Genomic DNA, 22,885 nt, shown 5'->3' on the forward strand with positions numbered 1-22,885 from the left:
GGCGCCGCTTTGAGGATCTAAAGTGCGCGAGACGAAAGCCTTTCCACGCAACTTTGGCCGCACGGCTGTTGGCACACACGAGGCGGCAGAACCAACGTTATTTTGCGAGGAGGCAATGGGGTGACTTGGTTTGGCTAGCCATGACTAATTGGGTCATGACCCATGCCTTACAAGTCATGATTGGTTACTAACTAGTCATGATTGGTTAATGACTAACTGGCCATGACTAGTCAATTGATGGCTGGTCAATGACTAGCTAGTCATGAGTAATTAGTTGATGACTAACTAGTCATGATTCGTTAATGATGAACTAGTCATGTCTGGTTAATGACTACCTAGTCGTGACTAACCAGCAATGACAAACCAGTCATGACTAGTCATGACTAAGCAGTCATTAAGCAATAATAACTAGTCATGTCTGCTTAATTACTGACTACTCATGACTAACCATTCATTGACCAATCATAACTAGTCATGACTACTTAATGACTAATTTATCATGACTGCTTAGTGACTAACCAGTCATGACTAATCAGTAATTAGTCATGGTTAGTAATGACTAACCAGTCATGACTAACCATGAGTGGTTAGTGGCTAGCTAGTCATGACTTACTAGTCATGATTGGTTATTGACTGACTACTCATGATTGATTATTGACTAACTTGTCATGATTAGTTAATGACTAACTAGTCATGATTTGTTAATAACTAGCCATGATTGGTTAATGACTAACTAGCCATGAATAGTTAATTGATGACTGGTCAATGACTAGCTAGTCATGACTAATTAGTTGATGACTAACTAGTCATGATTGGTTAATGACTAATAGGTCAGGACTATTTAGGTCATGACTAATTAGTTGATGACTAACTAGTCATGACTAGTTAATTGATGACTGGTTAATGACTAGCTAATTTGACTTATTAGTTAATGACTAACTAGTTATGATTGGTTAATGACTAACTAGCCATGACTAGTTAATTGATGACTGGTCAATGAACTAGGTAGTCATCACTAATTGGTTGATGACTAACTAGTCATGATCGGTTAATGACTAATTAGTCAAGGCTATTTAAGTCATGACTAATTAGTTGATGACTAACCAGTCATGATTGCTTAATGACTAACTAGTCATGACTAGTTAATTGATCACTACTTAATGACTAGCTAGTTTGAATTATTAGTTGATGACTAACTAGTCATCATTGGTTAATGATGAACTAGACATGTCTGGTTAATGACTAGCTAGTCACAACTAACCAATCATGACTAACTACTGATGAGTGATTAATGACTAACGAATGACTAACCAGTCATGACTGGTTAATCATCACTAGTTAGTCATTAAACAATCATGACTAACTAGTCTTGAGTTAATCATCACTAGTTAGTCATTAAACAATCATGACTAACTAGTCATGAGTTAATGACTGGTTCAAATGCCAAATGAATAGTTAATGACTTCAAATGCCAAGGGCCCTGGTTCGATGCTCAGCCTCGACACAGCTTTTTAAGTAGTGACGCCGAAACACGGACACATCTGCCGACACGGCTGCAAACGACAGTATGAGGCATTAAAGGCTTTCGCCTTAAAATTAACTGAGAAGCGGACAACACAAAGCGGTTGTCGCGAGTGCACCTTAAAAAGGGCGCAGCAGGGCAGCGAGCCGCACAGAGCGGCGACGAGGGTACGAGGGAGCAAGACTCGATCGCAGCGCCACTAGTTCGCGCGACCGCCACTTGGGACAGCTCTCTGGGCACCGCTGTGAAACTGACTTGGTTCTAGTAACGTTGCACACACACACATACGCCGCCGCGGTGGCTCAGTGGTTATGGTGCTCGGCTGCTGACCCGAAAGACGCGGGTTCGATCCCGGCCGCGGCGGTTGAATTTCTTTGGAGGAGAAATTCTAGATGCCCGTGCGCTGAGCGATATCATTGCACGTTAAAGGACCCCAGGTTCGAAATTTCCGGAGCCCTTCACTACGGCGTCCCTCATAGCCTGAGTTGCTTAGGGACGGTAAACACACACACACGAGCGCACACACGATCACGCACACACACACACACGCAGGTGGAACCAATGGTTAAAACAACCTGGTTTTGCTGCTGCTGGCCGAGGGACCAGTTGCGATAGCCGCCATAGAAGGAGGAGTCACAGTAGCGACGCGGAGCGTAAGTTAATACCCCTGTCAAGCGGGCAAGTTAAGTGCACTTACGGAAAGTGTACTTTGCTGTAAGTACACTTTGCCGCATCTAAACGACGCGAGTGGAGTGTCACTCGCGGAAAGTGCGCTCCGCCAGGAGTGCGTTTACGGACCATACTTTGCTGGCCGAGTGCGTAGCCTCGACGCCAGCGGTTCCAATGGTACAAAATTTATAATGCATAAAAAGTACTTACAACTTTATTTTACGTGTTATAAACTGTTTTCAGAAAAAAGTTCGTTGGTTATAGGTACAACCGAAGCAACAAAACAAGTAAACGTGATCAGATGCAACATCCATGGAGGTAAAAAAACTAGGAGGGAGTGCGCTCAGCCTCTGCAAGCCATCCTCCTCTGACGCCGCTGCCGAGGGCCCTTTTGCGCACTGACTCATGGGAAATAGGCCCTCCTCCACAGTTACCAGACTGCCAGCCAGCGGTGCTTTTTAGTGAACGTCCGTGCTCCGAAGTAGCGCAGCGCAGCGCTTTGGCGGAATGCGTACCGAGCTCGAGGTTGTCTGAAGGCTCCGCGTCTCTTTGATTACACTCGAGTTTTTGGGTGCACTGTAGAAAACTGCGGGTAAACTTTTCATCAAAGGGTGCAGCCGCGACCTCGTCACTGTTCAACTGTGGTTCATAAAGAGAATGGAGAGGAATTCCTTTCGTCGTTATACACACATACGGAGCGTTTATTTCAGCGCATGCTATGAGCGGAGAACTCGAGAGTAGGCGAAGAAACGAGCCTCTAAAAAAGGGCGCAGCGGCTTCCAGAGCGCTCACGGCGGACGGACGTGTTGAACGAGCGCTCCGGCGCGCTGCGCAAGATTCTATTTCTCGGGCAGGCGGACTTCGGCCCGCCCATGGGCCCTCCGTTCTCCGCTATTCTCAAGGCACAAGTCGTGCCGAATACGCGCGCGCACATAGGCGGTTCCGACGTGAAATTCAGCAGTGAAGTATTTCTCTCTCTCTCGCTGTCGAGAGAGAGTGCCGGCGGCTTTACGTCTGCCCCAGCGCGGGGTCTCCCGGCCACTGCGCACAATCACTTACAAAAAGAAGTAAACTGTATGTATACATAGCCGCGCGCTCGTAGCGTCCTGTCTCGGACTAATCGCGCGCGCGGCATACTGCACTAGCGGCCGGGGTGGGGCGCCCGGCCGCGTATACCGTCGGAGGTAGCACCCACGGAGCGTTCGTGTCACGCGTGCACTACCTGGCGAAGAGCGAGCTGGAAGTCAAGCCCGCCTGTTCGATGAACGCACAGAGGCTCACCACTGTTCTGTCACGGGTATAGAGGCTAGAATATCACGGGAGCGCGCAGTGCCGCGCGGCCACAGGAGCGCTTCGAGACTGTCCGGGATGATTCCCAGCGCCCTGCAGGCCGCGAGAATCTCGCGACGCGGCACTGCAGAAGCGGCACAGCGAAGGAGCATGTGCTCCAAGTGTCTCCACTGCGCCGCAGTCAGCGCACGCGTCGCTCGGGGATGGTGGCCGCTGCGGCGAGCGAGCAGTTTGCGCTCACCACGGAGCCGTCAGTGAACGCAAGCAGATGGTCGCGTAGTTGCTCGTACAGCGAGAGAGCGAAACCGAAACCGAAATCCAGCTAAGAGCTACCACTGCCGTGTCACGTGAGGGCCTATTTCCCATGATGCTTTCCATTATATTTTTTATGACTAGGCTTCAAGATTGTTACGTCATGGTCCCTCCTAGTTTTCTTCCTCCATGGCAACATCGCTGCCCGCCGCCATCTTGTTTGTTGTCGAAATTCTGGATAGCCTTGGCTGGTCTTGGCTTTTCTGCTATTTAAATTTTTTTTCATCGTTAAAAACTGTTGAGCCTCGCTTTATTTGCACTATCACGTTAAGCAATCAAATATTATTAGTCCTTTTTCTTTTCCATCGGCCTGTTCAGAAATTCCGCTCATTTTCTGTAGCAATTATTTTTTTACTATGAGTGCACTTTGCTTTCCCGTTTAGCACCGCGTAGCCCAAAGTGTCACTCGGGATGCCAAAGCGCACTCCCCGTAAGTGCACTTAACTTGCCCGCTTGACAGGGGTATAGAGAGAAATAGGTAGAAATTAATTTAATAAAAATCAACACGTCTTTCCATGAGGGCATAAATATTTAGTTTCTATTTTCACTTCAGGGGCGCACATTCCAGTGTGCCAGTAAGAGTCAAATCCCCAGCAGCTTGAAAGTGAAGTATTTCCTGGTAATATGGAAATATCACCATCAAATACATCTGAACACAAGCTTCTGGTCATGAAATAAAAGCTGACAAAGTGAACATTTTGCTTTGTTAGTGTTTCGCAGAAGAGCCACTGTCCTATGCAGCTGCACGGAGCTGTTTTTTAATATCAGTCTAACAATAGGTTTCAACTTCATCTACACGCACTCGGCGAAACCACACTGTATTGAGAAAAATGCCTCTTTTCCCCTCTTTCATTGAGAGCACGGTGTTAAGTGCTATTGTCCCAGCAAAACTGACAGTCACTGAGACAAACCAGCGCTAAACAGCTCTGCACCCGGGTAATCTATGAGCGCATTTTCGAATCCATGCATACTGCTTCCAACTAAAAACAGCTCCGAATGCGCATCATGCGTTGAATATACTTCAAAAATTTTACAAAAAAATTATTGTGGCAAAAGAAGCAATATTACGTTTATTTGAAAAATAGCATATTGTTGCCAGACTCTCGTGAAAAACACTGTGGCCAGATTTCGAAAGTAAATTAGTAATTTATTTCAAAACAATATTCTTTAAGAACCAAATATTACTTCACGGCAATAGAAATGATGACTTAAAATTGGCAACGCGTACGTTATAATTTTGAGTTTATGCAATACGCACATTGTGTCTAGATTTTCGAGCTTTAAAAGTGCATAGTGGCCAGACTTCTATGCTAAATGACTTTTTTTAACACCTTTTAGGAGTCCATTATTACTTAACGTCATTTAAAATGATGACGCAAATTTGGCGACGCGTAGATTATGATTCTATATGTGTGTGTGTGTGTGTGAGGCACATTGTGTGCAGATTTTCGAAGTTAGAAGAGTGGTGGCCAGAGTTATATGCTGACAAAGAAAAACAACTTTTTCTTTTTTGAAACAAGGTTTGCGGTATAGTATACGACGTGTTTTTATATGTGTGGTAAAAAGTTATGATTTCCTTGAAAGGTTCAATTTGCTTTACAGTCTCCAAAATCGACTGCAGTCGACATCGATGGCTGGGCAGGTAAAGCTTCGAATAAAACTAATGTTAGTATAATGTAAAACCATAGCGATAAAGGAACGTTGCATTATTTCTAAGCTTTGACGTATCTCGGAATATTTCTGTGTTTGGCACCTAGTGAGGTTTTCCTATTAGCAGAACTTTTCTGTTTCATGAGACGGTATTCAAGTAGAACTTTTTGCTGGGATAGATGGTCCATTCTGACGTAAGTTCGGCAGCGCGAATGAAGGTGCCCGAAGGCGTCCCTTCTTCGTTTCTACTTCGAGCTTCTTCATTCGCCCTGCTTTACTTATGCCTTAGAGATTGTGATTGCCATAGAGCGCATGTACAGTCCCGAATTGTCACGAGAAAACTCTAAATGTCACCCATCCGCCGTGATCAATTAAGGCACCCTTCACGGTAGGCTGTTTAATCTTGGAGTCGATGCTGTCCGTTTCAAGGGGAATTTTTATGTAGCACGTATTAATTGTGCTCTGTTGTATTTCGTGTCGCTTTGTAGCCCCAGGCTGCAACGTCTTATTAACTGCGTGGTTTAATGTTTCAAAGTTTAAATGTTTACTGAAGGTCAGGAAAAGTTATTCCAGCGTTTATTTCCAACGTTTATAAAACAACAACAAACGAACATATAGAACAACACACTGACAAAAAAAAAGGAACGTGGTAGTTAATCTTTGGTTACACTCTTCCCCTGTATTAATAAATAAAATAGATGAACCCGGAGGTCTCTGTGGGCCTGTGGCGCAACGGATAACGCGTCTGACTTCGGATCAGAAGATTCCAGGTTCGAGTCCTGGCAGGCTCTTTTTTAATTTTTCCCTTCTTGGCCACCATATTGCGAACGGTTTAACATACAAGATATATCGTTCCTGCGACAACCAAAATGTAACCTAGATGGCCAGGTGGTCGAAGTTATTCCGGAACCCTCCACAACGGCACCTCTTTTTTCCCTTACGGCGTGGTTGGGGTGTCCAACGAGAAGTGAGACAATTCCTGCGCCATTTCCTTTCCTCAAAAACCAATCTTACCACTGTGTGCAACGCGACAGCGGCCAACATACCATCTTATTTGTGTGGGCACGTGAACCATCATTGCTGCTTTGGAAGTATTGCTGTCTTAGAGTATTTCTGTCGGACACGAACCCTTGACAGTGAATACCCGGCCCTCGCCGTGGCTATACCATACTGCAGACTCATCCTGGAGAGAGAGAGAGAGATGACTTTTATTTTTCAGCTCAAGTCCGAGCCTTCCTCATCCTGGAATCCAAGCAGGATTGGGAAAGGAAACACAAACCAAAACAGAAACAAAAGGCAAATAATGAAATTTATGCAGTCACACTTTTCAAAGAGGCAATAAAATCCGCTGCATCTTTACAGACAACGACACTCTGTGGCGTTCAAAACGCTACGGCTTCCAGTTACTTTTGGGCCACGCGGTAGCCACTGTTGCATTGCAGGTCACACTGGACGCGACTGTGTTGCGCATCAAAGCGGCACGCGCGAGCAGGCAACGCGTCAGAACACTGAAGAGCATAGAGGTACTTGACGTACTTGAGTGACGTACTTGAGTGTAAACATTCACGCTTTTAAACCCAAAAACCCTACTGAGGGGCATGATGTGGGCAGCCTTCGTGGAGAATGCAGCAGCACTGAGAACGCCCGGGCACCGTCAGAAATCGTCGGCTGAGCGTGCCTCCACACACACACACACACACACACACACACACACACACACACACACACACACACACACACACACACACACACACACACACACACACACACACACACACACTCACACACACACACACACACACACACACACACACACACACACACACACACACAACATACACACACGCACGCACGCAAGCACGCACACACACACACACAGTTACTAGAACCAACTCAGTTTCACAGCTCCCCATACCGCCCAGCGGAGGAGAGTGTCCCAAGCGGCGGTCACGAGAACTAACGGCGGTGTAGTCGAGTCTTGCTCCCTGCCGGGCGCGTCGTCTGCTACAGGCAGCGCAGAAGCGAGGAGCGGCCGGCACATATGAGGTTTTGGCGAGCTGCGTTTGCGCTCTACATGGCTGCAGTAAAATAATACTTCAATTGCGGCAGCTTTTCCTTCGAAGCTGCGTGTTATCTTGGAGAACACGTTTGTGCGATGCGAAATTAGGCTTTTAATATCGTGAAAAAAGTCAAAAAATGCTGGCAACACGTTCTCCAGCATTGTTTCTTGCTTTGCTCAATGGCTTGTGTTTTCTAGCGCGTGCCCCAGTGCATAGTTCCTATAATGTAAAGAGGTCAGACAAAGTTTCAGTGCGTGGGTGCACTCTACTTTAGGAGGGAACGTAGTGAATATTCGAATATCCACTGCGTTGTCGGTAATGCTGCGGACTCCAGACTGTCACTTTGTGCAGCGCAGCTGGCCATTTCGGAATGCACTTTTGTGATCTCGGAATCTTCTAAGTTACCTCGTGGCACTGCTGTCGCGACACACTGGGCACCGCGACCCATTGGAGGCCTTCTCTTCGGCGTAGTGCATTTTGGCTTTGAAATATGCGCCTGGAATAAAGGAAACAGCTTCGGAAGAGAGCCTGGTGCCAGCATCCATTTCCCTGTCTCCAAAAGCACTTCCGTACCTTGCACTACATGGGGATAGTGCTTTAGAAGGTCTTCTTCTTCGAAATGGAGATCACAAACTTTGCATTTCGAGGTCTCTTTGCGATCCTTTCTGTGAAGTGCACGCTCCCATCTTTTAAACTCGATGTGGTCTTTTGGCGGCCCGAAGCAATGACGGTCCGTTGAGTCATCGTTGCAATACCCGCTATTGCACCCCGGTGAAAAGCAGGTCGGCATGAACGTCTCTGCTTCGGCGGACGCGGTTACTGCGACGCGCGTCTTTTCAAGGGCGCAGCAGGTCCAGGAACCAGCGTCTCCGCTTCGGCCAACGTTTCTAGATAAAGACAGTTGGAAAACATGCTCCGGGTATGCGGCCCCTTTCTGTCGCCGATTTCATCTCAAAGAGATACGATCGCCATCTTTCGGCTGGTAGGAGTACCGCGTTTGTTCTTCCATGGCCCCCGTGCCTCCGTAACCAGCTCAAGCATCGGTACATTAACACTGCGCTTGATCTCAGAGGCCACGATTTCTCTTCACCGCCGCGGCGCCCATTGGCTCCGCTTGGTCACAGTTTGCTGGGCGAATGATTAGTGTTAGCTCGCGCCTCGCATCGTCTGCGCAGGGGGCGGCTGCTTCTAGCCGCGCTCATCTACGAATTGGGAAGTCCGCGTGCGCTCTACGTCGGGGGTACGTCAGGGCAGGATGCTCGAGGTTGAGCTTCTGGCTGTAAATATCGGAAAAAACTGGAAGCCCTTCTTTCCCCGGTTTAGAGAAACATGACGTACCGCTTGCCTCCTCGTAGTTTATGTTGATAATATTATATAAAAACGTTGGGCTGGGAGTAGCAGACGACGCGCTCATCCTAAAGCGACCGCAGCGCCACCGCCTAGACGGTGATCGCGTGGGGCCGCTCTGCTCCCTGGCTCGCCGGCGAAGTTTGCCAACTGTCTTCACTAGAAACGTTGGCTACGGCGGACGCGGTTACTGCGACGCGCGTCCTTTCAAGGGCGTAGCAGGGCCAGCAACCAGCGTCTCCGCTTCGGCGGACGCTGTTACTGCGACGCGCGTCTTTTCTATCTCTGTTGCTGTTACGTTAATATGTAAATAGTTTTATTACCATTGTACCTCATCCCCTGTCCTTTCTACAATCCTCTCACCTCTTTCATTTCTCTCCTACACACTGCCTGCTATCCTTTATTTCTGCTGAACCAGCTGAGGTGCTTTCAGCAGCGATGGCAGATGCCGGAGCTAGCAACAATCTTTTTCCTTTCATTTACCATGTATTGCTTTCAACTCTCTTCTGTCTGCACGTGGCAGCGGTGGTGGCTCAGCTGTATATCGGTGGCCCGAAGAAATGACTGTCCGTCGTGTCATCGTTGCGATACCCGCTATTGCACCCCGGTGCAAAACAGGTCAACATGAAGAGGCCCGATGTTACAACATACAAACAAAAAATGCAGGCGCCGCTTTGAGGATCTAAAGTGCGCGAGACGAAACCCTTTCCACGCAACTTTGGCCGCACGGCTGTTGGCACACACGAGGCGGCAGAACCAACGTTATTTTGCGAGGAGGCTATTGGGGGACTTGGTTTGGCTAGCCATGACTAATTGGGTCATGACCCATGCCTTACTAGTCATGATTGGTTACTAACTAGTCATGATTGGTTAATGACTAACTAGCCATGACTAGTTAATTGATGGCTGGTTAATGACTAGCTAGTCAGGACTAATTAGTTGATGACTAACTAGTCATGATTCGTTAATGATGAACTAGTCATGTCTGGTTAATGACTAGCTAGTCGTGACTAACCAGCAATGACAAACCAGTCATGACTAGTCATGACTAAGCAGTCATTAAGCAATAATAACTAGTCATGTCTGCTTAATGACTGACTACTCATGACTAACCATTCATTGACCAATCATAACTAGTCATGAGTACTTAATGACTAATTTATCATGACTGCTTAATGACTAACCAGTCATGACTAATCAGTAATTAGTCATGGTTAGTAATGACTAACCAGTCATGACTAACCATGAGTGGTTAGTGGCTAGCTAGTCATGACTTACTAGTCATGATTGGTTATTGACTTACTAGTCATGATTGATTATTGACTAACTTGTCATGATTAGTTAATGACTAACTAGTCATGATTGGTTAATGACTAACTAGCCATGATTGGTTAATGACTAACTAGCCATGAATAGTTAATTGATGACTGGTCAATGACTAGCTAGTCATGACTAATTAGTTGATGACTAACTAGTCATGATTGGTTAATGACTAACTAGTCATGACTAGTTAATTGATGACTGGTTAATGACTAGCTAGTTTGACTTATTAGTTGATGACTAACTAGTCATCATTGGTTAATGATGAACTAGACATGTCTGGTTAATGACTAGCTAGTCACGACTAACCAATCATGACTAACTGCTGATGAGTGATTAATGACTAACGAATGACTAACCAGTCATGACTGGTTAATCATCACTAGTTAGTCATTAAACAATCATGACTAACTAGTCATGAGTTAATGACTGGTTCAAATGCCAAATGAGTAGTTAATGACTTCAAATGCCAAAGGCCCTGGTTCGATGCTCAGCCTCGACACAGCTTTTTAAGTAGTGACGCCGAAACACGGACACATCTGCCGACACGGCTGCAAACGACAGTATGAGGCATTAAAGGCTTTCGCCTTAAAATTGACTGAGAAGCGGACAACACAAAGCGGCTGTCGCGAGTGCACCTTAAAAAGGGCGCAGCAGGGCAGCGAGCCGCACAGAGCGGCGACGAGGGTACGAGGGAGGAAGACTCGATCGCAGCGCCACTAGTTCGCGCGACCGCCACTTGGGACAGCTCTCTGGGCACCGCTGTGAAACTGACTTGGTTCTAGTAACGTTGCACACACACACATACGCCGCCGCGGTGGCTCAGTGGTTATGGTGCTCGGCTGCTGCCCCGAAAGACGCGGGTTCGATCCCGGCCGCGGCAGTTGAATTTCTTTGGAGGAGAAAATCTAGATGCCCGTGCGCTGAGCGATATCATTGCACGTTAAAGAACCACAGGTGGTCGAAATTTCCGGAGCCCTTCACTACGTCGTCCCTCATAGCCTGAGATGCTTAGGGACGGTAAACACACACACACGAGCGCACACACGATCACGCGCACACACACACGCAGGTGGAACCAATGGTTAAAACAACCTGGTTTTGCTGCTGCTGGCCGAGGGACCAGTTGCGATAGCCGCCATAGAAGGAGGAGTCACAGTAGCGACGCGGAGCGTAAGTAATACCCCTGTCAAGCGGGCAAGTTAAGTGCACTGACGGAAAGTGTACTTTGCTGTACGTACACTTTGCCGCATCTAAACGACGCAAGTGGAGTGTCACTCGCGGAAAGTGCGCTCCGCCAGGAGTGCGTTCACGGACCATACTTTGCTGGCCGAGTGCGTAGCCTAGACGCCAGCGGTTCCAATGGTACAAAATTTATAATGCATAAAAAGTACTTACAACTTTATTTTACGTGTTATAAACTATTTTCAGAAAAAAGTTCGTTGGTTATAGCTACAACCGAAGCAACAAAACAAGTAAACGTGATCAGATGCAACATCGCTGCCCGCCGCCTACTTGTTTGTTGTCGAAATTCTGGATAGCCTTGGTTGGTCTTGGCTTTTCTGCTATTTAAATTTTTTTCCATCGTTAAAAACTGTTGAGCCTCGCTTTATTTGCACTATCACGTTAAGCAATCAAATATTATTAGTCCTTTTTCTTTTCCATCGGCCTGTTCAGAAATTCCGCTCATTTTCTGTAGCAATTATTTTTTTACTATGAGTGCACTTTGCTTTCCCGTTTAGCACCGCGTAGCCCAAAGTGTCACTCGGGATGCCAAAGCGCACTCCCCGTAAGTGCACTTAACTTGCCCGCTTGACAGGGGTATAGAGAGAAATAGGTAGAAATTAATTTAATAAAAATAAACACGTCTTTCCATGAGGGCATAAATATTTAGTTTTTATTTTCACTTCAGACGAGCACATTCCAGTGTGCCAGTAAGAGTAAAATCCCCAGTAGCTTGAAAGTGAAGTATTTCCTGGTAATATGGGAATATCACCATCAAATACTTCTGAACACAAGCTTCTGGTCATAAAATAAAAGCTGACAAAGTGAACATTTTGCTTTGTTAGTGTTTCGCAGAAGAGCCACCGTCCTATGCAGCTGCACGGAGCTGTTTTTTAATATCAGTCTAACAATAGGTTTCAACTTCATCTACACGCACTCGGCGAAACCACACTGTATTAGAAAAATGCCTCTTTTCCCCTCTTTCATTGAGAGCACGGTGTTAAGTGCTATTGTCCCAGCAAAAGTGACAGTCACTGAGACAAACCAGCGCTAAACAGCTCTGCACCCGGGTAGTCTATGAGCGCATTTTCGAATCCATGCATACTGCTTCCAACTAAAAACAGCTCCGAATGCGCATCATGCGTTGAATATACTTCAAAAATTTTACAAAAAAATTATTGTGGCAAAAGAAGCAATATTACGTTTATTTGAAAAATAGCATATTGTTGCCAGACTCTCGTGAAAAACACTGTGGCCAGATTTCGAAAGTAAATTAGTAATTTATTTCAAAACAATATTCTTTAAGAACCAAATATTACTTCACGGCAATAAAAATGATGACTTAAAATTGGCAACGCGTACGTTATAATTTTGAGTTTATGCAATACGCACATTGTGTCTAGATTTTCGAGCTTTAAAAGTGCATAGTGGCCAGACTTCTATGCTAAATGACTTTTTTTTAACACCTTTTAGGAGTCCATTAATACTTAACGTCATTTAAAATGATGACGCCAATTTGGCGACGCGTAGATTATGATTCTATATGTGTGTGTGTGTGTGTGTGTGTGTGAGGCACATTGTGTGCAGATTTTCGAAGTTAGAAGAGTGGTGGCCAGAGTTATATGCTGACAAAGAAAAACAACTTTTTCTTTTTTGAAACAAGGTTTGCGGTATAGTATACGACGTGTTTTTATATGTGTGGTAAAAAGTTATGATTTCCTTGAAAGGTTCAATTTGCTTTACAGTCTCCAAAATCGACTGCAGTCGACATCGATGCCTGGGCAGGTAAAGCTTCGAATAAAACTAATGTTATTATAATGTAAAACCATAGCGATAAAGGAACGTTGCATTATTTCTAAGGTTTGACGTATCTCGGAATATTTCTGTTTGGCACGTAGTGAGGTTTTCCTATTAGCAGAACTTTTCTGTTTCATGAGACGGTATTCATGTAGAAGTTTTTGCTGGGATAGATGGTCCATTCTGACGTAAGTTCGGCAGCGCGAATGAAGGTGCCCGAAGGCGTCCCTTCTTCGTTTCTACTTCGAGCTTCTTCATTCGCCCTGCTTTACTTATGCCTTAGAGATTGTGATTGCCATAGAGCGCATGTACAGTCCCGAATTGTCACGAGAAAACTCTAAATGTCACCCATCCGCCGTGATCAATTATGGCACCCTTCACGGTAGGCTGTTTAATCTTGGAGTCGATGCTGTCCGTTTCAAGGGGAATTTTTATGTAGCACGTATTAATTGTGCTCTGTTGTATTTCATGTCGCTTTGTAGCCCCAGGCTGCAACGTCTTATTAACTGCGTGGTTAAACGTTTCAAAGTTTAAATGTTTACTGAAGGTCAGGAAAAGTTATTCCAGCGTTTATTTCCAACGTTTATAAAACAACAACAAACGAACATATAGAACAACACACTGACAAAAAAAAAGGAACGTGGTAGTTAATCTTTGGCTACACTCTTTCCCTGTATTAATAAATAAAATAGATGAACCCGGAGGTCTCTGTGGGCCTGTGGCGCAACGGATAACGCGTCTGACTTCGGATCAGAAGATTCCAGGTTCGAGTCCTGGCAGGCTCTTCTTTAATTATTCCCTTCTTGGCCACCATATTGCGAACAGTTTAACATACAAGATATATCGTTCCTGCGACAACCAAAATGTAACCTAGATGGCCAGGTGGTCGAAGTTATTCCGGAACCCTCCACAACAGCACCTCTTTTTTCCCTTACGGCGTGGTTGGGGTGTCCAACGAGAAGTGAGACAATTCCTGCGCCATTTCCTTTCCTCAAAAACCAATCTTTCCACTGTGTGCAACGCGACAGCGGCCAACATACCATCTTATTTGTGTGGGCACGTGAACCATCATTGCTGCTTTGGAAGTATTGCTGTCTTAGAGTATTTCTGTCGGACACGAACCCTTGACAGTGAATACCCGGCCTTCGCCGTGGCTATACCATACTGGAGACTCATCCTGGAGAGAGAGAGAGAGATGACTTTTATTTTTCAGCTCAAGTCCGAGCCTTCCTCATCCTGGAATCCAAGCAGGATTGGGAAAGGAAACACAAACCAAAACAGAAACAAAAGGCAAATAAGGAAATTTATGCAGTCACACTTTTCAAAGAGGCAATAAAATCCGCTGCATCTTTACAGACAACGACACTCTGTGGCGTTCGAAACGCTACGGCTTCCAGTTACTTTTCGGCCGCGCGGTAGCCACTGTTGCATTGCAGGTCACACTGGACGGGACTGTGTTGCGCATCAAAGCGGCACGCGCGAGCAGGCAACGCGTCAGAACACTGAAGAGCATAGAGGTACTTGACGTACTTGAGTGACGTACTCTAGTGTAAACATTCACGCTTTTAAACCCAAAAACCCTACTGAGGGGCATGATGTGGGCAGCCTTCGTGGAGAATGCAGCAGCACTGAGAACGCCCGGGGCACCGTCAGAAATCGTCGGCTGAGCGTGCCTCCACACACACACACACACACACACACACACACACACACACACACACACACACACACACACACACACACACACACACACACACACACACACACACACACACACGCGCGCGCGCGCACGCACACACACACACACACACACACACGCACACGCACGCACACGCACACGCGCACGCACACACACACACACACACACACACACACACACACACACACACACACACACACACACACACACACACACACACACAGTTACTAGAACCAACTCAGTTTCACAGCTCCTATACCGCCCAGCGGAGGAGAGTGTCCCAAGCGGCGGTCACGAGAACTAACGGCGGTGTAGTCGAGTCTTGCTCCCTGCCGGGCGCGTCGTCTGCTACAGGCAGCGCAGAAGCGAGGAGCGGCCGGCACATATGAGGTTTTGGCGAGCTGCGTTTGCGCTCTACATGGCTGCAGTAAAATAATACTTCAATTGCGGCAGCTTTTCCTTCGAAGCTGCGTGTTATCTTGGAGAACACGTTTGTGCGATGCGAAATTAGGCTTTTAATATCGTGAAAAAAGTCCAAAAATGCTGGCAACACGCTCTCCAGCATTGTTTCTTGCTTTGCTCAATGGCTTGTGTTTTCTAGCGCGTACCCCAGTGCATAGTTCCTATAATGTAAAGAGGTCAGACAAAGTTTCAGTGCGTGGGTGCACTCTACTTTAGGAGGGAACGTAGTGAATATTCGAATATCCACTACGTTGTCGGTAATGCTGCGGACTCCAGACTGTCACTTTGTGCAGCGCAGCTGGCCATTTCGGAATGCACTTTTGCGATCTCGGAATCTTCTAAGTTACCTCGTGGCACTGCTGTCGCAACACACTGGGCACCGCGACCCATTGGAGGCCTTCTCTTCGGCGTAGTGCATTTTGGCTTTGAAATATGCGCCTGGAATAAAGGAAACAGCTTCGGAAGAGAGCCTGGTGCCAGCATCCATTTCCCTGTCTCCAAAAACACTTCCGTACCTTGCACTACATGGGGATAGTGCTTTAGAAGGTCTTCTTCTTCGAAATGGAGATCACAAACTTTGCATTTCGAGGTCTGTTTGCGATCCTTTCTGTGAAGTGCACGCTCCCATCTTTTAAACTCGATGTGGTTTTTTGGCGGCCCGAAGCAATGACGGTCCGTTGAGTCATCGTTGCGATACCCGCTATTGCACCCCGGTGAAAAGCAGGTCGGCATGAACAGGTCCGATGTCACAAAATACAAACAAAAATTAAGTAAGAAGCAGACGACACAAAGCGGCTGTCGCAAGCGCGCTTTACAAAGGGCGCAGCAGGGCCAGCAACCAACGTCTCCGCTTCGGCGGACGCGGTTACTGCGACGCGCGTCTTTTCAAGGGCGCAGCAGGTCCAGGAACCAGGGTCTCCGCTTCGGCCAACGTTTCTAGATAAAGACAGTTGGAAAACATGCTCCGGGTATGCGGCCCCTTTCTGTCGCCGATTTCATCTCAAAGAGATACGATCGCCATCTTTCGGCTGGTAGGAGTGCCGCGTTTGTTCTTCCATGGCCTCCGTGCCTCCGTAACCAGCTCAAGCATCGGTACATTAACACTGCGCTTGATCTCAGAGGCCACGATTTCTCTTCACCGCCGCGGCGCCCATTGGCTCTGCTTGGTCACAGTTTGCTGCGCGAATGATTAGTGTTAGCTCGCGCCTCGCATCGTCTGCGCAGGGGGCGGCTGCTTCTAGCCGCGCTCATCTACGAATTGGGAAGTCCGCGTGCGCTCTACGTCTGGGGTACGTCAGGGCAGGATGCTCGAGGTTGAGCTTCTGGCTGTAAATATCGGAAAAAACTGGAAGCCCTTCTTTCCGCGGTTTAGAGAAACATGACGTACCGCTTGCCTCCTCGTAGTTTATGTTGATAATATTATATAAAAACGTTGGGCTGGGAGTAGCAGACGACGCGCTCATCCTAAAGCGACCGCAGCGCCACCGCCTAGACGGTGATCGCGTGGGGCCGCTCTGCTCCCTGGCTCGCCGGCGCAGTTTGCCAACTGTCTTCACTAGAAACGTTGGCTTCGGCGGACGCGGTTACTGCGACGCGCGTCCTTTCAAGGGCGTAGCAGGGCCAGCAACCAGCGTCTCCGCTTCGGCGGACGCTGTTACTGCGACGCGCGTCATTTCTATCTCTATTGCTGTTACGTTAATATGTAAATAGTTTTATTACCATTGTACCTCATCCCCTGTCCTTTCTACAATCCTCTCACCTCTTTCATTTCTCTCCTACCAACTGCCTGCTATCCTTTATTTCTGCTGAACCAGCTGAGGTGCTTTCAGCAGCGATGGCAGATGCCGGAGCTAGCAACAATCTTTTTCCTTTCATTTACCATGTATTGCTTTCAACTCTCTTCTGTCTGCACGTGGCAGCGGTGGTGGCTCAGCTGTATATCGGTGGCCCGAAGAAATGACTGTCCGTCGTGTCATCGTTGCGATACCCGCTATTGCACCCCGGTGCAAAACAGGTCAGCATGAAGAGGCCCGATGTTACAACATACAAACAAAAAATTCAGGCGCCGCTTTGAGGATCTAAAGTGCGCGAGACGAAAGCCTTTCCACGCAACTTTGGCCGCACGGCTGTTGGCACACACAAGGCGGCAGAACCAACGTTATTTTGCGAGGAGGCTATGGGGTGACTTGGTTTGGCTAGCCATGACTAATTGGGTCATGACCCATGCCTTACTAGTCATGATTGGTTACTAACTAGTCATGATTGGTTAATGACTAACTAGCCATGACTAGTTAATTGATGGCTGGTTAATGACTAGCTAGTCATGACTAATTCGTTGATGACTAACTAGTCATGATTCGTTAATGATGAACTAGTCATGTCTGGTTAATGACTAGCTAGTCGTGGCTAACCAGCAATGACAAACCAGTCATGACTAGTCATGACTAAGCAGTCATTAAGCAATAATAACTAGTCATGTCTGCTTAATGACTGACTACTCATGACTAACCATTCATTGACCAATCATAACTAGTCATGACTACTTAATGACTAATTTATCATGACTGCTTAATGACTAACCAGTCATGACTAATCAGTAATTAGTCATGGTTAGTAATGACTAACCAGTCATGACTAACCATGAGTGGTTAGTGGCTAGCTAGTCATGACTTACTAGTCATGATTGGTTATTGACTTACTAGTCATGATTGATTATTGACTAACTTGTCATGATTAGTTAATGACTAACTAGTCATGATTGGTTAATGACTAACTAGCCATGATTGGTTAATGACTAACTAGCCATGAATAGTTAATTGATGACTGGTCAATGACTAGCTAGTCATGACTAATTAGTTGATGCCTAACTAGTCATGATTGGTTAATGACTAATAGGTCAGGACTATTTAGGTCATGACTAATTAGTTGATGACTAACTAGTCATGATTGGTTAATGACTAACTAGTCATGACTAGTTAATTGATGACTGGTTAATGAGTAGCTAGTTTGACTTATTAGTTGATGACTAACTAGTCATCATTGGTTAATGATGAACTAGACATGCCTGGTTAATGACTAGCTAGTCACGACTAACCAATCATGACTAACTACTGATAATGACTAACGAATGACTAACCAGTCATGACTGGTTAATCATCACTAGTTAGTCATTAAACAATCATGACTAAATAGTCATGAGTTAATGACTGGTTCAAATGCCAAATGAGTAGTTAATGACTTCAAATGCCAAAGGCCCTGGTTCGATGCTCAGCCTCGACACAGCTTTTTAAGTAGTGACGCCGAAACACGGACACATCTGCCGACACGGCTGCAAACGACAGTATGAGGCATTAAAGGCTTTCGCCTTAAAATTAACTGAAAAGCGGACAACACAAAGCGGCTGTCGCGAGTGCACCTTAAAAAGGGCGCAGCAGGGCAGCGAGCCGCACAGAGCGGCGACGAGGGTACGAGGGAGCAAGACTCGATCGCAGCGCCACTAGTTCGCGCGACCGCCACTTGGGACAGCTCTCTGGGCACCACTGTGAAACTGACTTGGTTCTAGTAACGTTGCACACACACACATACGCCGCCGCGGTGGCTCAGTGGTTATGGTGCTCGGCTGCTGCCCCGAAAGACGCGGGTTCGATCCCGGCCGCGGCAGTTGAATTTCTTTGGAGGAGAAAATCTAGATGCCCGTGCGCTGAGCGATATCATTGCACGTTAAAGAACCACAGGTGGTCGATATTTCCGGAGCCCTTCACTACGTCGTCCCTCATAGCCTGAGTTGCTTAGGGACGGTAAACACACACACACGAGCGCACACACGATCACGCGCACACACACACGCAGGTGGAACCAATGGTTAAAACAACCTGGTTTTGCTGCTGCTGGCCGAGGGACCAGTTGCGATAGCCGCCATAGAAGGAGGAGTCACAGTAGCGACGCGGAGCGTAAGTAATACCCCTGTCAAGCGGGCAAGTTAAGTGCACTTACGGAAAGTGTACTTTGCTGTACGTACACTTTGCCGCATCTAAACGACGCAAGTGGAGTGTCACTCGCGGAAAGTGCGCTCCGCCAGGAGTGCGTTCACAGACCATACTTTGCTGGCCGAGTGCGTAGCCTAGACGCCAGCGGTTCCAATGGTACAAAATTTATAATGCATAAAAAGTACTTACAACTTTATTTTACGTGTTATAAACTGTTTTCAGAAAAAAGTTCGTTGGTTATAGCTGCAACCGAAGCAACAAAACAAGTAAACGTGATCAGATGCAACATCGCTGCCCGCCGCCATCTTGTTTGTTGTCGAAATTCTGGATAGCCTTGGCTGGTCTTGGCTTTTCTGCTATTTAAATTTTTTTTTCATCGTTAAAAACTGTTGAGCCTCGCTTTATTTGCACTATCACGTTAAGCAATCAAATATTATTAGTCCTTTTTCTTTTCCATCGGCCTGTTCAGAAATTCCGCTCATTTTCTGTAGCAATTATTTTTTTACTATGAGTGCACTTTGCTTTCCCGTTTAGCACCGCGTAGCCCAAAGTGTCACTCGGGATGCCAAAGCGCACTCCACGTAATGGCACTTAACTTGCCCGCTTGACAGGGGTATAGAGAGAAATAGGTAGAAATTAATTTAATGCTCGGCTGCTGACCCAAAAGACGCGGGTTCGATCCCGGCCGCGGCGGCTAGAATTTCTTTGGAGGAGAAATTCTAGAGGCCCGTGTACTGTGCGATGTCAGTGCACGATAAAGAACCCCAGGTGATCGAAATTTCCGGAGCCCTTCACTACGGCGTCTCTCATAGCCTTAGTCGCTTTGGGACGTTAAACCCCATAAACCAAACCAAACCAAAAATAAACACGTCTTTCCATGAGGGCATAAATATTTAGTTTCTATTTTCACTTCAGACGAGCACATTCCAGTGTGCCAGTAAGAGTCAAATCCCCAGCAGCTTGAAAGTGAAGTATTTCCTGGTAATATGGGAATATCACCATCAAATACTTCTGAACACAAGCTTCTGGTCATGAAATAAAAGCTGACAAAGTGAACATTTTGCTTTGTTAGTGTTTCGCAGAAGAGCCACCGTCCTATGCAGCTGCACGGAGCTGTTTTTTAATATCAGTCTAACAATAGGTTTCAACTTCATCTACACGCACTCGGCGAAACCACACTGTATTGAGAAAAATGCCTCTTTTCCCCTCTTTCATTGAGAGCACGGTGTTAAGTGCTATTGTCCCAGCAAAAGTGACAGTCACTGAGACAAACCAGCGCTAAACAGCTCTGCACCCGGGTAGTCTATGAGCGCATTTTCGAATCCATGCGTACTGCTTCCAACTAAAAACAGCTCCGAATGCGCATCATGCGTTGAATATACTTCAAAAATTTTACAAAAAAAATTATTGTGGCAAAAGAAGCAATATTACGTTTATTTGAAAAATAGCATATTGTTGCCAGACTCTCGTGAAAAACACTGTGGCCAGATTTCGAAAGTAAATTAGTAATTTATTTCAAAACAATATTCTTTAAGAACCAAATATTACTTCACGGCAATAAAAATGATGACTTAAAATTGGCAACGCGTACGTTATAATTTTGAGTTTATGTAATACGCACATTGTGTCTAGATTTTCGAGCTTTAAAAGTGCATAGTGGCCAGACTTCTATGCTAAATGACTTTTTTTTAACACTTTTTAGGAGTCCATTATTACTTAACGTCATTTAAAATGATGACGCAAATTTGGCGACGCGTAGATTATGATTCTATATGTGTGTGTGTGTGTGAGGCACATTGTGTGCAGATTTTCGAAGTTAGAAGAGTGGTGGCCAGAGTTATATGCTGACAAAGAAAAACAACTTTTTCTTTTTTGAAACAAGGTTTGCGTTATAGTATACGACGTGTTTTTATATGTGTGGTAAAAAGTTATGATTTCCTTGAAAGGTTCAATTTGCTTTACAGTCTCCAAAATCGACTGCAGTCGACATCGATGGCTGGGCAGGTAAAGCTTCGAATAAAACTAATGTTAGTATAATGTAAAACCATAGCGATAAAGGAACGTTGCATTATTTCTAAGGTTTGACGTATCTCGGAATATTTCTGTTTGGCACGTAGTGAGGTTTTCCTATTAGCAGAACTTTTCTGTTTCATGAGACGGTATTCAAGTAGAACTTTTTGCTGGGGTAGATGGTCCATTCTGACGTAAGTTCGGCAGCGCGAATGAAGGTGCCCGAAGGCGTCCCTTCTTCGTTTCTACTTCGGGCTTCTTCATTCGCCCTGCTTTACTTATGCCTTAGAGATTGTGATTGCCATAGAGCGCATGTACAGTCCCGAATTGTCACGAGAAAACTCTAAATGTCACCCATCCGCCGTGATCAATTATGGCACCCTTCACGGTAGGCTGTTTAATCTTGGAGTCGATGCTGTCCGTTTCAAGGGGAATTTTTAAGTAGCACGTATTAATTGTGCTCTGTTGTATTTCGTGTCGCTTTGTAGCCCCAGGCTGCAACATCTTATTAACTGCGCGGTTAAACGTTTCAAAGTTTAAATGTTTACTGAAGGTCAGGAAAAGTTATTCCAGCGTTTATTTCCAACGTTTATAAAACAACAACAAACGAACATATAGAACAAACGAACATATAGAACAACACACAGACAAAAAAAAGGAACGTGGTAGTTAATCTTTGGTTACACTCTTCCCCTTATTAATAAATAAAATAGATGAACCCGGAGGTCTCTGTGGGCCTGTGGCGCAACGGATAACGCGTCTGACTTCGGATCAGAAGATTCCAGGTTCGAGTCCTGGCAGGCTGTTTTTTAATTTTTCCCTTCTTGGCCACCATATTGCGAACGGTTTAACATACAAGATATATCGTTCCTGCGACAACCAAAATGTAACCTAGATGACCAGGTGGTCGAAGTTATTCCGGAACTCTCCACAACTGCACCTCTTTTTTCCTTTACGGCGTGGTTGGGGTGTCCAACGAGAAGTGAGACAATTCCTGCGCCATTTCCTTTCCTCAAAAACCAATCTTTCCACTGTGTGCAACGCGACAGCGGCCAACATACCATCTTATTTGTGTGGGCACGTGAACCATCATTGCTGCTTTGGAAGTATTGCTGTCTTAGAGTATTTCTGTCGGACACGAACCCTTGACAGTGAATACACGGCCTTCGCCGTGGCTATACCATGCTGCAGACTCATCCTGGAAAGAGAGGGAGAGATGACTTATTTTTCAGCTCAAGTTCGAGCCTTCCTCATCCTGGAATCCAAGCAGGATTGGGAAAGGAAACACAAACCAAAACAGAAACAAAAGGCAAATAATGAAATTTATGCAGTCACAATTTTCAAAGAGGCAATAAAATCCGCTGCATCTTTACAGACAACGACACTCTGTGGCGTTCAAAACGCTACGGCTTCCAGTTACTTCTCGGCCACGCGGTAGCCACTGTTGCATTGCAGGTCACACTGGACGCGACTGTGTTGCGCATCAAAGCGGCACGCCCGAGCAGCCAACGCGTCAGAACACTGAAGAGCATAGAGG

General features: G+C 46.0%; 3 non-coding genes across 3 annotated transcripts; all 3 read left to right on the plus strand.

Moving 5' to 3' along the window:
- The first annotated feature begins 6,161 nt into the window (after positions 1 to 6,161).
- On the plus strand, positions 6,162 to 6,234 carry TRNAR-UCG (transfer RNA arginine (anticodon UCG)). The gene has a single exon. It is a non-coding gene; the product is annotated as a tRNA-Arg (tRNA).
- A 7,669-nt stretch (positions 6,235 to 13,903) lies between these two features.
- Positions 13,904 to 13,976, plus strand: TRNAR-UCG (transfer RNA arginine (anticodon UCG)). The gene has a single exon. It is a non-coding gene; the product is annotated as a tRNA-Arg (tRNA).
- Positions 13,977 to 22,081: 8,105 nt separating this feature from the next.
- TRNAR-UCG (transfer RNA arginine (anticodon UCG)) lies at positions 22,082 to 22,154 on the plus strand. Its single transcript has one exon. It is a non-coding gene; the product is annotated as a tRNA-Arg (tRNA).
- Positions 22,155 to 22,885: the final 731 nt, after the last annotated feature.

The sequence above is a fragment of the Amblyomma mixtum genome, chromosome 3 (assembly GCF_055824585.1).
Source record: "Amblyomma mixtum isolate Tamu chromosome 3, ASM5582458v1, whole genome shotgun sequence".
In the NCBI taxonomy this organism is placed as follows: Eukaryota; Metazoa; Arthropoda; class Arachnida; order Ixodida; family Ixodidae; genus Amblyomma; species Amblyomma mixtum.